General features: G+C 48.9%; 4 non-coding genes across 4 annotated transcripts; 1 reads left to right on the top strand and 3 right to left on the bottom strand.

Moving 5' to 3' along the window:
* Positions 1–1499: 1499 nt before the first annotated feature.
* On the bottom strand, positions 1500–1572 carry TRNAK-UUU. Its single transcript has one exon. It is a non-coding gene; the product is annotated as a tRNA-Lys (tRNA).
* Positions 1573–2767: 1195 nt separating this feature from the next.
* Positions 2768–2839, bottom strand: TRNAA-UGC. The gene has a single exon. It is a non-coding gene; the product is annotated as a tRNA-Ala (tRNA).
* Positions 2840–6454: 3615 nt separating this feature from the next.
* TRNAY-GUA lies at positions 6455–6526 on the bottom strand. The gene has a single exon. It is a non-coding gene; the product is annotated as a tRNA-Tyr (tRNA).
* An 8594-nt stretch (positions 6527–15120) lies between these two features.
* Positions 15121–15192, top strand: TRNAE-UUC. Its single transcript has one exon. It is a non-coding gene; the product is annotated as a tRNA-Glu (tRNA).
* The last annotated feature ends 402 nt before the right edge of the window (positions 15193–15594 follow it).

Here is a 15594-nt window from a genome sequence, read left to right as displayed (position 1 = left end):
ATGGTTTTGTCCCCCATTATGGCAATGCTCGGATACTAAAAATTTTGTAAATAACATAACTGGCTATTGAGACAGTGCTGAGTGAAGTATGTTTGAATGGATCAGAGGAGAATGTGATGGGAGAATCTCTTGTCCTGATTCTGAATAATCAGATGTAACCTGCTTTGGAATTTCACTTCACACTTTCATTGCCGTGTATTCTATCTCTCTGTGATGTGGGTTTCTATCTTTCCTGAAGGCTGTTTGGTCACTCAGTTGGATAGTAGTTCAGTTTGATAGGATGTAGCTCAGATTTATTGGAGAATTTAAGACAAATGACTATTTGCTAAAGTCATCATTTCTCACTTCAGGTTTGCTTTTTCCCCATCCCTGCATGATGTCATGGAGAAGGTTGAAGTGCAGTTCTGTCAGCATTAGAGAACTCTCCAATTTACTGGACAGGCTAACAAAGAAACAGCAGTGATTTAAAATCTCTACTCAGAAATGGTGAATAACAGCGAAACCCCAACTAACTGAAGGAAGTGCATATGATCACTGTGTAGTTCAATTGTTTAAGTCAATATTGCCCCAGATGATCTGGGGAGAGAATTCCATGGTAAGTGATTTTGAACTAGGCACAATGCCCATGTATTTGGTTCCAAAGCCTTTGTAACCCAGGCCCTACAGAAGATCTTTCCTAGCTAATCTTATTGTATTGGAGATGCTGCCCTTCATGATGCAGATATTGAGGAAATAGAAGTGGAGTTTTGTTGAATTTATCCTTTGTAGGTGCTAAAAATGTGTAGTGTAGTGGCTTTCATGGCCTTTGAGAAAGCAAGACAGAGCCTTGGAAGGCCCCGCAGGGTTTGTGGCACAGGAATTGTTCTCAGATTCCACTGAGACTTCACCTCAGATTGCAGGATTCAAAGTCCTGAGCGCTGCCCTCACACCATGGGACCAGCAGAGCACCTGTTGATTACTGTAGCCTTCCAGCAGGGAGGACTCTGTGGGCAGGGGCGGCTCTAGGCATTTTGCCACCCCAAGCACGGCAGGCAGGTTGCCTTCGGCGGCTTTGCCTGCGGGAGGTCCGCCGAAGTCGCAGGATCAGCGGACCCTTCGCAGGCACGCCGCTGAAGGCAGCCTGCCTGCCGCCCTCATGGCGACCGGCAGAGCACCCCCCGCGGCTTGCTGTCCCAAGCACGCACTTGGCATGCTGGGGCCTGGAGCCGCCCCTGTCTGTGGGGACAATTTTTTCTGGCAGGAAGGATTCAGTGGGAACATGCCTCTGTGACCAGCCCTGCATTTGTTCAAAAAGTCAGCACACAGCACTTTGCTGCAGGCCCAGAGGCCTTTCTTCCTCCAGACTGTGAGGCCAGTGGACAGGTGAGGCAGTAGCACCTTCAGTGCCAGGCAGTAAAGGGCCCTTCCTAGGAAAGGCCATGTCCTGAAAAGGAAAAACTAAAGTCAAGGAGAGTCCTTCTAAAACCCTTTGGGGAAGTTACAGGAAGAAAGCATTTCTTTGCCTGACCAGGGACTTGAACCCTGGACCCTCAGATTAAAAGTCTGATGCTCTGTCAACTGAGCTAGCCAGGCTCACATTTGAAAAGTGGCAAATTTCATGCAGAAGAGAAACTAGTCAAGAAAAATGAGGGCAGGAAACTATGGAAAACCTGCTACTCTCACTCTCTTAGCAGTCCTAGCCCCAGCCTGCTCCTCCATCCGGTGCCCTGAGGCCTTATTGTTTTTTTCATTAAATATCAAATCCAGGAGAAAACACAGTTATACAAAGCAAAACAAAATCACAAACAGAAATGTCATTGGAAATACAGAAATAAAAAAGGAAAATGCAATCCCCATCACTTTATCATATCTGGGCCATTCCTGTATCGAGAGCACCCGCCAAGGTCCCTGTGTGCTTACGAGAAACCTGGACGAACTCATACCACAGCCTGAACATGAAACTCAACTGCTTTCAGGTGCTGCAGTAAAACCCTTTCCCTGCTGTGACGTTGCACTCCTTAGGATTTTATGAAAATATGCTAATGAGTGTGAATATAAAGTGACTGGACTATGCTTCAAGCAAAAGGTCTCTTGTAAGGTATCATTACAAAGCTTAAAATCTACTGTGTGTGTTCATCCTATTTGTATGAACCGATCATTCCTGGATCTGAAACTAGAAATATGAACTATAACTCTGAGGTCCTGTTGTAACGATGCAAAGTGTGGGCCATTAATAGTGGTTTGGACTCTTGATGGCTCCCATTAACCAGGACAATTGACTGGAGATGGCCCTGTCCTGCACCATCCGTGAGTCAGGCCAGGAAGAATGAAGGCTTGGGGGGGTCTCACAGGACATGTGACCATGTCCCCTGGTACAGGAATCCATCTTAAATTTGAGGCTTTTCCCCAGGAGAAAGACAAAAGATTCCTGCCTTGTACCAAAGCTGTATAAGGGGGTGGAACTGAACAAACATGGCTGCAGTCATGAGACATCCCCTAACTATCACCTGAGCTGGAACAAGGGCTATCCCAGGTGAAAAGATTGGGCCCAGACAAGAAATAAGTCTAGTCTTTGCCTCTCAGTCTGTGCAGATGGGACCTTTCCCTCCAGTGCTGGAGGATTCACCCTTCTCATCTACCCTTGTCCCAAGCAGCAGGGAATCTTACATGTACAGAGGAGTCTTAGGAGCAGCAAACCCCTCCAGACCTTCCATGCAATTGGCACTTGCCCCTCACTAAGCAGGATTGAAATTCTGGGCATGAACAAAGCAGGAGGGTGAAAAGAAATTGGAGATGCTGGGGATTGATCCCAGGATCTCATACATGCAAAGCATGTGCTTTACCACTGAGCTACATCCCCAGATGGGCCATGCATGCTATAGGTTACACTCAGAGCCCTCCTGTTTCCAGAGCACCTAGTGGCTTAACAGCAGCATGAGGGACACATTCCCTGCTCTGAGGCCAAACCTGCTGTCCTGGAGGCTGCTGGTTCTTAGGGGTCACTTTGCAGCAGGGCCAGATTCTATGTGTGGGGCAGAGAGAGTGGGTGCCCTGGACTCAGGGTGCAGAGATACACTCAGCCCTCTCCCCTGCATTGGGGGGGGGGGTGCTGCCACCCCCTGCTGGAAGGTAATGTGTCGGGGGAGGGCACTGTGAGTCACTCAACACCTGACCCTGGTGGCAGCAGTGCTGTGGGGAGCTCCAGGTGTTTCTAGGATCTGCTCTTTCCACCTGCCTGTGAAGTCCAGGTTTCCCCAGCACATTCACGGTGGTGCAATTGGGTCACTGTTTCCATGGCTGAACAGCAAAGAATCACTCCCACTTTCCTTTCTATTGGCAGCAGGATTAGCCTGTGTCAGTGGTTAAAGAGGTGGCTCTTGTTGTAGATTGTTATTCATTCCCCACCTTGACAATTCACACCGTCCCTTTCCCATGCAAATTCCAAGCACCTCGGTGATCCTGGTAGCAGGAGTTGGGTCCTGAAACTTTCACGGTTCTTTCCCCCTCCACCTGGAGTGAACTCAGCTTTTCCCCCATCCCAGACAGGGCCGGCTCCAGAGCCCAGCGCTCCAAGCAGGCGCGTGGGGCGGCGTTGTCGGGGCAGGACGGTATTTGGCTCCGGCGAACCTTCCGCAGTCATGCCTGCGGGAGGTCCACCGGAGCCCGGGACGAGTGGACCTGCCGCAGGCAATACTGCGGCGGTCTCCTCTTCCCACGGCTCCGCTTGAGCTCCCGCAGGCATGACTGCGGCGGGTGCGCTGGTCCCACGGCTTGGAGGGAGCTCCCGCAGGCATGCCTGCGGATGCTCCACCGGAGCCGGGACCAGCGCACCCGCCGCAGACACTTCTGCCCCGGCCGCGGGACCGTGCGGCGCCCTGCTTGGGGCGCCATAATTTATAGAGCCGCCCCTGATCCCAGACAATCGATGAAATAACAACAGCAGCATAAAGAAAAGGGGAGGGAACATCTCACGGCCAGGGCTGGATGTGCCCAGGGCCCCCACCTCGTCCATTCTTTCCATGGAATTTGGCCCCCTGCTTTGCACAAGGGACAGACAAAGATCTCGCTGTTCCTGTGTCTGTGCAAAGAAGGAAAGAGAGGTGGGAAATGGCCCCATGGTGGGACAATATCCTCAGGATTAAGAGCAAAGGACTCAGGCTGAGAACTGATTTAACCCCACTCATCTGGGATTTAACAAATTCTCTTCCATGGAGACACAGGGAACTTGTGACATTGATCCAGACTCTGGGGTTCGGGCTGCTTTAACTCTTGGTAAAAACATGAACTTGATTCCAAGAAGGGAGAGAGGAGAAGCCTGAAGCTGACTTTAGTCCCAGGCTGGGGTCTCCTGAATGGTGGGAAACATCCTTGGCTGCTACCCAGGGACAGCAGCTACTGGCGACATACCAGGGCTGGGATGAGAGGGGAATGTTACATGGACTTTATCATACAGGCCCCATCCTGCTTCTCAGAGCCCACAGGTGAGAATCTAGAGAAGGGTGAGTCATTTCTCAGCTGCATTCTCAGGAGTAGCCAGTAGCCGTCCTTGACCAGAGACCCAGGAGAGCAACCACGGCAGTTCTGCGGAGAGCTCTGGCTGCCAGGGGGTCCAGCTAGGAGAGGGAGTGCTGGGGGATCTGCAGTTTTTGCAGTGGGGCTGTCTCAGGAGTCACAGGTGGCTTTGTTGGTGGGGTGGGGAAGTAGGGACTACAGGATGTGAGGCTGGTTAAAATGAAACTGCACAAAAAACCTCCCCCTTTGCTCCAGCTAAGGCCCTACTTTGGCCTCTCCCCCTTTCATAAATATCGTCATTACTACCTCAACTGTCAGAAACTCCCTCTCTCCCATGGGTATTTTCACGGTTTCTTCCTTTTTTCATGGAGAGAGAGAAGAAAAACAAACCTATTAATTTGAGCCACTGACACAGTTCACAGCATGAAATACACAATTTTGTGTTCAATGAGTTGTGTTCATTTACATAACATGAAAAAATATGTTTTGGGCAATGCATGAAAACCTCACTGCATTGAACAACCCACTTGATCTAGTCAATGTACTACAGAATATTTAAAGAAGTTAAGAAAGATGTGCTTATAAATTAACGTGTTGTGCCATTTACACACGCACAAGACACAGAAGAAACTGAATTATTTGAGCTACTAAAATTTCCACTTTCTCACAGTATTTTAGTTCTCAAAGTTGTTTTAATTTGCTTATATTTTTTGGAACTAGAAATGGGGAAAGAGCACAATGAAGTCAGTGGAATTACCGCAGTGAGGCATTAGTCTCATTATTTGTCACTAAAAAAACCTTTGTTAACAGAGAGTTAACTTTAACTGTGAATATCTCTTACCTTCCAGAACATCGAGTTCAGTAAAACTCAAACTCTGGAAAAACAGGGAATACAGAGTGAGGGTACATGCCCAGATAACCTTAACTCTGCCCTCTAGAAGAGAATCCCTGATAGCATATGAGAACAAGGAACGATTTGGGGACAAATTACAGCTACTTCCCAAGAGTTTGTTTCTTCTGTAATTAATTGATCCTGGCCCCATCCATTGATCCTGGCCTGGTGTCTGGCTGTGAAATTTACTGTTTTTATCCCAGCATATTTGTAAAGCAGTCTCTTCTTTAAAAGCTCCTTTATTCTAGGTTATACAAACAGGTCACTTCCCCAGCTATTTCAAGGAGATGGAATTTTCCTGACCCACAGGGAACTTAAACTAACATGCTCAAGATCACACATTCCTTAGGAGAAAACGAAGGGGAAAAAAACCAAAACCCACCAAACCGTTGCTGTTTCTACCCAAATGATCAATGAGACCAGAAAGTGAGACTGTGCAATTAACTGTCTGGTACTACAGTGACTCTGCAGTTACTTGGATGCAGACACACCCAGCTCTACCGTTGGCAAACGTACAAAGACTCTGCTGCTGCTCATGAACTAGCAGCACATGACCTCTGAACAGCTGCCATTCGAATGCATCTGAAAGTCACAAGGAACAACGATCGGTGTTAAAGGAAGGTTGCCATTTATTAGAGCCCCAATTGAGGCCGTGTGCACAAAGAGAGGCTTGAATGTGTAACAGGGAGTTTGGTAAATCCTGGTTATTTTAGTTTTGTAACAGGCTCCTGTCCACCCCCAGTAGAGTTTTCAGTCCCAATGGCAACTTACTTACCAAATATAATACAGACTAGTCCATGCCTCCCAAGTGGATGTGGTTCTTGTTCTTCTGCACATTGTAGCCCATGGAGGCCAAGGACCTGCAAATGTGTCTTCATGTGCCTTTGTTTAGTTGATGAAAACAAACCTAGACACTTAGAGGATTGGAAGTGATTTCAGCTGGGGGACATGTTTGCTAGGTTTTTATGCATTTGCACAGGAAAACATTGAGTGTGTCCATTCATTTCAGGGATCCCCATTTAGTGAAGCTCCTGAACATAGAATTATTTTTACTGAAGGAACAGGTTTGTGAGAGAGCACTTGGATTTGAACCAAGAACCACTTGATCTACAGTCAAACACTCTACCACTGAGCTATACCCCCATGACATTTGCATAAGCAAGTCAGTGATCTTAAGAATTTTGAAGGATGGGCTCTGCCTCAGAGAGCTCCTTTTCTATTCCCAGACGACAGGGGTTTTAAAAATGGGGTTTGATTAAACTTTATATACACATGTCAAGTATCAGAGGGGTAGCCGTGTTAGTCTGGATCTGTAAAAGCAACAAAGAATCCTGTGGCACCTTATAGACTAACAGACGTTTTGCAGCATGAGCTTTCGTGGGTGAATACCCACTTCTTCAGATGCAAGTGGTGGAAATTTCCAGGGGCAGGTTTATATATGCAAGCAAGAAGCAAGCTAGAGATAACGAGGTTAGATCAATCAGGGAGGATGGGGCCCTGTTCTAGCAGTTGAGGTGTGAAAACCAAGGGAGGAGAAACTGGTTCTGTAATTGGCAAGCCATTCACAGTCTTTGTTTAATCCTGAGCTGATGGTGTCAAATTTGCAGATGAACTGGAGCTCAGCAGTTTCTCTTTGAAGTCTGGTCCTGAAGTTTTTTTGCTGCAGGGTGGCCACCTTAAGATCTGCTATTGTGTGGCCAGGGAGGTTGAAGTGTTCTCCTACAGGTTTTTGTATATTGCCATTCCTAATATCTGATTTGTGTCCATTTATCCTTTTCCTTAGAGACTGTCCAGTTTGGCCGATGTACATAGCAGAGGGGCACTGCTGGCATATGATGGCATATATTACATTGGTGGACGTGCAGGTGAATGAACCAGTGATGGTGTGGCTGATCTGGTTAGGTCCTGTGATGGTGTTGCTGGTGTAGATATGTGGGCAGAGTTGGCATCGAGGTTTGTTGCATGGGTTGGTTCCTGAGCTAGAGTTACTATGGTGCGGTGTGCAGTTACTGGTGAGAATATGCTTCAGGTTGGCAGGTTGTCTGTGGGCGAGGACTGGCCTGCCACCCAACGCCTGTGAAAGTGTGGGATCATTCTCCAGGATGGGTTGTAGATCCCTGATGATGCGCTGGAGGGGTTTGAGCTGGGGACTGTATGTGATGGCCAGTGGAGTCCTGTTGGTTTCTTTCTTGGGTTTGTCTTGCAGTAGGAGGCTTCTGGGTACACGTCTGGCTCTGTTGATCTGTCTCCTTATTTCCTCGTGCGGGTACTGTAGTTTTGAGAATGCTTGGTGGAGATTTTGTAGGTGTTGGTCTCTGTCTGTGGGGTTAGAGCAGATGCGGTTGTACCTCAGTGCTTGGCTGTAGACAATGGATCTTGTGGTGTGCCCGGGATGGAAGCTGGAGGCATGAAGGTAGGCATAGCGGTCGGTAGGTTTTCGGTATAGGGTGGTGTTAATGTGACCATCAATTATTTGCACCGTAGTGTCTAGGAAGTGGACCTCCCGTGTAGATTGGTCCAGGCTGAGGTTGATGGTGGGGTGGAAGCTGTTGAAATCGTGGTGGAATTTTTCCAGAGTCTCCTTCCCATGGGTCCAGATGATGAAGATGTCATCAATGTAGCGTAGGTAGAGAAGGGGCGTGAGTGGACGGGAGCTGAGGAAGCGTTGTTCCAGGTCAGCCATAAAAATATTGGCATATTGTGGGGCCATGCGGGTGCCCATAGCGGTGCCACTGATCTGGAGATATATATTGTCATCAAATTTGAAATAGTTGTGTCTGAGGATAAAGGCACAGAGCTCAGCAACCAGTTGTGCTGTGGCATCATCAGGGATACTGTTCCTGACAGTTTGTATTCCATCAGCGTGTGGGATGTTGGTGTAGAGAGCCTCTACATCCATGGTGGCCAGGATGGTGTTTTCTGGAAGTTCACCAATGCATTGTAGTTTCCTCAGGAAATCAGTGGTGTCACGGAGATAGCTGGGCGTGCTGGTGGCATAGGGTCTGAGTAGAGAGTCCACATATCCAGACAGTCCTTCAGTGAGAGTTCCAATGCCCGAGATGATGGGGCGTCCAGGATTTCCAGGTTTGTGGATTTTGGGCAGTAGATAGAATAGCCCTGGTCGGGGCTCTAAGGGTATGTTGACTTGTTCCGGTGTTAGTGTAGGGAGTGTCTTGAGTAGATGGTTCAGTTCCTTAGTGTATTCCTCAGTGGGATCTGAGGGAAGTGGCCTGTAGAATTTGGTGTTGGAGAGTTGTCTGGCGGCCTCCTTTTGGTAGTCAGACCTGTTCATGATGACAACAGCACCTCCTTTATCAGCCTCTTTGATTATAATGTCAGGATGGTTTCTGAGGCTGTGGATGGCATTGCGTTCTGCACGACTTAGGTTATGAGGCAAGCGATGTTGTTTTTCCACAATTTCTGCCTGTGCACGTCGGCGGAAGCATTCAATGTATAGGTCCAGACTGTCATTTCGACCCTCAGGAGGAGTCCATGTGGAGTTCTTCTTTTTGTGCTGTTGGTGGGAGGGTAACTGTGTATCAGTGCGCTGTTCAGTGTTGTCCTGAAAGTATTCTTTGAGTCGGAGACGGCGAAAGTAGGCTTCCAGATCGCCGCAGAACTGTATCATGTTGGTGGGGGTGGCAGGGCAAAAAGAGAGTCCCCGAGATAGGACAGACGTTTCTTCTGGGCTGAGTGTGTGGTTGGATAGATTGACGATATTGCTGGGTGGGTTAGGGGTACCACGGTTGTGGCCCCATGTGGCAGGTAGGAGTTTAGACAGCTTACAGTCCTTTTTCCTTTGTAGAGAGGTGAAGTGAGTGATGTAGATCTCCTGTCTTATTTTAGTGAAGTCCGTTTGTATGGGTTATGGGTACCACGGTTGTGGCCCCATGTGGCAGGTAGGAGTTTAGACAGCTTACAGTCCTTTTTCCTTTGTAGAGAGGTGAAGTGAGTGATGTAGATCTCCTGTCTTATTTTAGTGAAGTCCGTTTGTATGGAAGTTTGGTTATTGATGAGAGTCTCCAGGTTGGAGAGCTCTTTTTTGATGTTTTCCTGTTTGCTGTATAGGAGGCTGATCAGGTGGTTCCTCAGTTTCTTTGATAGAGTATGGCATAATCTCTCACTGTGGTCCATGTAGTATGTAGATAGCAGTGGATTTTTTACCTTTAGTCCATTTGGTATGATGTCCATCCGTTTGCATTTGGAAAGGAAGATGATGTCTGTCTGTATTTGTGCAAGTTTCTTCATGAGGTTGATGGATTTCCACTCCATACGGCTAAATGCAGTGCCTTGCATGGTGTCAAGTATCAGAGGGGTAGCCGTGTTAGTCTGGATCTGTAAAAGCAACAAAGAATCCTGTGGCACCTTATAGACTAACAGACGTTTTGCAGCATGAGCTTTCGTGGGTGAATACCCACTTCTTCAGATGCAAGTGGTGGAAATTTCCAGGGGCAGGTTTATATATGCAAGCAAGAAGCAAGCTAGAGATAACAAGGTTAGATCAATCAGGGAGGATGGGGCCCTGTTCTAGCAGTTGAGGTGTGAAAACCAAGGGAGGAGAAACTTCCTAGACACTACGGTGCAAATAATTGATGGTCACATTAACACCACCCTATACCGAAAACCTACCGACCGCTATGCCTACCTTCATGCCTCCAGCTTCCATCCCGGGCACACCACAAGATCCATTGTCTACAGCCAAGCACTGAGGTACAACCGCATCTGCTCTAACCCCACAGACAGAGACCAACACCTACAAAATCTCCACCAAGCATTCTCAAAACTACAGTACCCGCACGAGGAAATAAGGAGACAGATCAACAGAGCCAGACGTGTACCCAGAAGCCTCCTACTGCAAGACAAACCCAAGAAAGAAACCAACAGGACTCCACTGGCCATCACATACAGTCCCCAGCTCAAACCCCTCCAGCGCATCATCAGGGATCTACAACCCATCCTGGAGAATGATCCCACACTTTCACAGGCGTTGGGTGGCAGGCCAGTCCTCGCCCACAGACAACCTGCCAACCTGAAGCATATTCTCACCAGTAACTGCACACCGCACCATAGTAACTCTAGCTCAGGAACCAACCCATGCAACAAACCTCGATGCCAACTCTGCCCACATATCTACACCAGCAACACCATCACAGGACCTAACCAGATCAGCCACACCATCACTGGTTCATTCACCTGCACGTCCACCAATGTAATATATGCCATCATATGCCAGCAGTGCCCCTCTGCTATGTACATCGGCCAAACTGGACAGTCTCTAAGGAAAAGGATAAATGGACACAAATCAGATATTAGGAATGGCAATATACAAAAACCTGTAGGAGAACACTTCAACCTCCCTGGCCACACAATAGCAGATCTTAAGGTGGCCATCCTGCAGCAAAAAAACTTCAGGACCAGATTTCAAAGAGAAACTGCTGAGCTCCAGTTCATCTGCAAATTTGACACCATCAGCTCAGGATTAAACAAAGACTGTGAATGGCTTGCCAATTACAGAACCAGTTTCTCCTCCCTTGGTTTTCACACCTCAACTGCTAGAACAGGGCCCCATCCTCCCTGATTGATCTAACCTCGTTATCTCTAGCTTGCTTCTTGCTTGCATATATAAACCTGCCCCTGGAAATTTCCACCACTTGCATCTGAAGAAGTGGGTATTCACCCACGAAAGCTCATGCTGCAAAACGTCTGTTAGTCTATAAGGTGCCACAGGATTCTTTGTTGCTTTTATATACACATGTAGACACCACAGCTTGCACACCCACCAGCATAGCTTCCCCGTACTGACATAGCTACCACCTCTCGGGGAGATGGGTTAATTGCACGGATGGGACAGCTCTCTCCCCTCTGCTTAGAGCAGCTTCATTATTTATGAATAGGTGGGAAATAACCTCCCTGTTTAGGTTCAAATCCTAAGTTGTGGTTCTTTAGCTTCAATGGAGCTGGGTCTTGTCTTACTCTAAAGCTATGTCTACATGAAAGAGTAACCTGGCTTTAGTTAAAATGTTTTAATTGAACAGCTGTTGCATGTCCACCCTATGCCCCTGTGTCACCAGAGCACATCCATGCTAGCATCTCTTGGATTGCCTTCGAGCAGTGCACTGTGGGTAGCTATCCCACTGTGCAGCTGGCTGCAGGGTGCTTTGGGAAGGGTTTGCAATGCCTCACGGGCTGGTACAGCATCACATGATGCAGGTTTCTATCCCATTGGTCCATGGGCATCCTACTAGATTGCCAGCTGCTTTCCAACTGCAATGTGTGTGGTGGGGTAGAGAGCGTGTGTGAGTGGGGGGGAGAGACAGTGTGTGCGTTGCGGAAGAGTGAGTGTGTCGCACACTGTCTCTAAGTTCAGACAGCTGCTGGAAGCAACCAGTCCTGAGGCAGGGGACAGCCCTGACATCAGCCCCCCTTCTCTCCCTGGCTCAGCTCAGCACAGCACTCTCTGTCACACACACACACGCACACACTGCTGCCTGCTTAGCTCTGTGTCAGGGGTGCTGGAACAGGGGGTTTAGAGGGCCATGGCCCCACCACTCTTTACTGGGTGTTAGGACAAATGATGGGGGGGAGGGTGCAGTCTTGGGGAAGAGGCATCTGTGGGTGTGGCCTCGGGGGGAGAGGTGGTGTGAGTGGGGGTCCTTAGGGAAGGGGTGTCATGGGGGTGCCACAGTTCGGACAGCGGTGCCCCCCCCCCACTGTAAGGAAGCTTCTGCTGCCCCTGCTCTGTGTTGGCAGAGTGGGAGAGAGCAGCATCCACGGCAGTGATTTGCTCCCCGGGGCTCTGGCAGGGGGGCTCGGGAGGTGATTTAAAGGGCCCGGGGCTCTGGCCGCTCCAGGGAGCCCTGGGCCCTTTAAATCACCAGCCTGGGGAAGCCGGGCTGGGCTGGCACAGCGTACTGGCTCTTGCCAGTATCCCCACCGGAATATACCGGCTTACTTTCACCTCCGGAAGGTCCTCACGTGGATCAATAACTCATTAAAAGATAGGAAAGAAAGGGTAGGAATAAATGGTCAGTTTTCAGGATGGAAACAGGTAACTAGTGGTGTCTGGACTGGGACCAGGACAAGTCAACATATTCATAAATGACCTGCTAAATAGGGAGCTGATAGAATGTGTAGATGATCCAAAACTACCGGCTTGCTTCCTAGAACGAACGCTCCTTGCGTGGGGTGATCCTCAGGGAGTAGCTCAAACCTCCAAAGTGCCTGGCTAGGGGCAGGACATTAGCACAGCAAGGGAGGGGTGTGGAAGTGACATCACAAAGGCCTTTTGCAGGACCTCAGACTATTGGTCAAAGGTGGTGGGGAGGTGGTGACCTCACAGAGAGATGCTGACATCAGGCAGGCAGGACAGGGGCAAGGGGCCAGGGAAACCTCAGAGACCCCTGTGGCTTTGCTTCAGCAAGTCTCCTTCTCCAGGTCTCTCTTTGAGGAATGAGAGAGTATTCGGGTTCACGTACGTGAGCGCCAGGAGGAACCTCTTTCGAGTTTTCTCCTTCCCTTTTAGTGATTTTACTAGAAAACAGAAGTCCCTGCTTAGAAGGTAAAAGCCTCCTCAAGCGAAGGGATGTCCTGGGCATGTCACAGTTCGGATGCCAGTGGCCCCCCTACACTGTAAGGAAGCTCCCGCCACCTGCTCTGTGGTCGCAGGGCGGGAGAGAGCAGCATCCACGGCAGTAATTTGCTTCTGCCTGCTGGAGCAGAGCAGCAGGCTCAGCTGTCAGAACTTCCCAGAGCGATGAAACGGGAGGGGCCCATGGCTCTGTAGCAGGAATGCAGGGCAGGTGAGTTCACGGCAGGCATTGTGGGATACTGGAGGAGGCCAGTTATGGTGATATAATGAACAGCAGCGTCTACTCTGTCACTTTAAGTTTGCTGCAAAAAGCTCTAGCCCTCTCATCAAAGTCGTTTTATTTTGTCAGCAAAACAGGGCAGTTTTGTCACCAGACGTGGCATTGCAGTGTGTACACCAGCCACAAGCTGCCGACTGAGGGAGCGTAGTGTGTTTTTCACACACCTGAGCAATATAATTCTGCTGAAACAACTTTGTAGTGCAGACCTGGCCAAAGATTCACTCACACACAACTTGTAAGGGAAACGTCATGTGCTCCTCTGCTTTGCAGAATCCAAACACAAGTAAAGCTTGTCAGGCCCGGGTGGCGATGGCAGGGAGTCAGATGTGGGCAGACACTGTATTTTAGCACCCCCCCAGGCACCATGGCTTAGCTGGCTAAAGCTTTTTTTTTGTAAACAGGAAATCCTGGGTTCAACTCCCAGTGGTGCCTTGTTGAGATGCTTTTAGAGCACCTGCTATTGGCTACTGTCAGAAGACAAGATTCAGAACTAGATGGGCCTTTGGTCTAGCCCAGTGTGTTTTTTCTTATGGTTTAAATAACACTCACAGGCACTGATAACAGAGTTACTGAATGTTTGGGAGTTAGGAGCGGGTAGGTCAGTGGTCCAGTCCCCACACAGATGACCCCTATCTCCCTCTGGGACAGGGGCAGGTCTGAGCTCTCACACCAAATGGCTCATTGTGGCTGCCAGAATCTGTGAGCAGCTTGTTTAGTTTACGGCAAAGGTTGAGTCCTGCTTTGTGCACCGTGTGTGAGAATGAAAATCCTAAACCTCCCTTTGAAATAACGAATGCAGCAGGACGTGTTATTGTCCCTGCCCCAAAGCAGACAGACCAATGGAGAAATGCCGTCGAGTCCAAGGTAATACTCCACTGCCATTTTAACCTTTTTTGCTTGCTAAACTCCTTCTTATCTGCCCGGCCCAGGCTGTCCTCTGCCTCAGCTGCTGCTCCTGGCCTGCTCTAGAGTCAAACACGCAGGGCCCCCAGGGGAACAGAGGCTGGGACAGGGCAGCAGCCTGGGCTGGGCTGGGAAGATGCTGGGAGTTCTCGTTCCCTGAGAACTGGCCCGGCTCCCTTCTCAACAGCAAACAAATCAATTCCACGTCCCCTCCCCAGAAAAACCAGCCTGGAGCCAAGGGCAGCAGGGGACGATTCCCTCCAGTTCCCACCGAGGCAGGAGAGAAGCCAGGGTGTTTCTAGCAGAGTTTATGGAACTGAGGTGGGGAAACCAGCCTTTAATAACAGGCAGTTCCAGTTGAAGCTCAGTGTTTTTAACAATTTCTACAACATTAAATAACCCTTCAATCGTAGTGTCACCATCCATAAAATTGCTTCAGCCTTACAGGTTCTCAAGTGCAAAACTAAACATCTTTTCAAATCCAAGGGAGTGGAGATCAGTCAGTGTTCAGAGTCATCCCACATAAAAGAACCATGTTGTGGTACATAGTGGCCCCATCATGTGGCCATCGCCTTTCTCTGCTCCTCCAGAGTCAGAATGTGATCAGCTCACACGGAGAGAATGCAACACCCCTGCCTTGGTCTCTATGTTAGAGCTCCTATCAGCTCAGTGTCCTTTCCACAAGAGTTGGCTGCTGAGAGGGTTGCAATGGGGTAAATGAAGGCAGAGGAGGATTGTTCCTGCTGGGTTTTCTTTGTGCTGCTCTGTGATCCTGCTGGAGGAAGCATCATTTGTGTTTGTTTCAGTGGCTTGGGTTGGGCTCAGGTTGTGACCCTGAGTACAGGGGTTCCTGCACTCTCTGCTCCTAGCCCCTCAGGGAATGGACAATGGAGCCCCTTCAGAAAGTGGATAGAAAGTAGCCTAAGAAAGTGTAGTATAAGTGAGAAGACAACTAGTATCATCTCCTCCCTGGTGGTCTAGTGGTTAGGATTTGGCACTTTCACTGCTAAGATTTGGGTTCAATTCCCAGTTAGGGAAAAGTGACTTTAAGCTAAAACTGCTTCTGTTATTCTTCACTTACAACATAAACAAATCCATGGTATTTTCCTGATTCCCCATCTTCCCAGTGTCTCCATGGCAGGGCAGGCACCAGAGCAGTAAGCAGGTCCCTGGGGCGGTCAATGGAAAGGGGAGGCTTTAGCAGCAATTCGCCCCTCTCAGAGGGAAGGACTTGAGGCCAAAAGCAGCAGAGGTAGAGCTGCTGTTGATTGCAGCTCTTTTATTTTTTTTTTCCACTTGGGGTGGCAAAAACACTGGAACTGGCCCTGCTCCATGGAAGACAATTTGTTAAATCCCAGATGAGTGGAATTATATCAGTTCTCAGCCTGAGTCCTTAGGTCTTAATCCTGAGGATATTGTCCCACCATGGGCCATTTCCCG

The sequence above is a fragment of the Mauremys mutica genome, unplaced genomic scaffold (genome assembly GCF_020497125.1).
Source record: "Mauremys mutica isolate MM-2020 ecotype Southern unplaced genomic scaffold, ASM2049712v1 001492F_np12_obj, whole genome shotgun sequence".
Classification (NCBI taxonomy): Eukaryota; Metazoa; Chordata; order Testudines; family Geoemydidae; genus Mauremys; species Mauremys mutica.
Note: the sequence above shows the minus strand (reverse complement) of the source record. Positions and strands in the feature narration are given on the sequence as shown.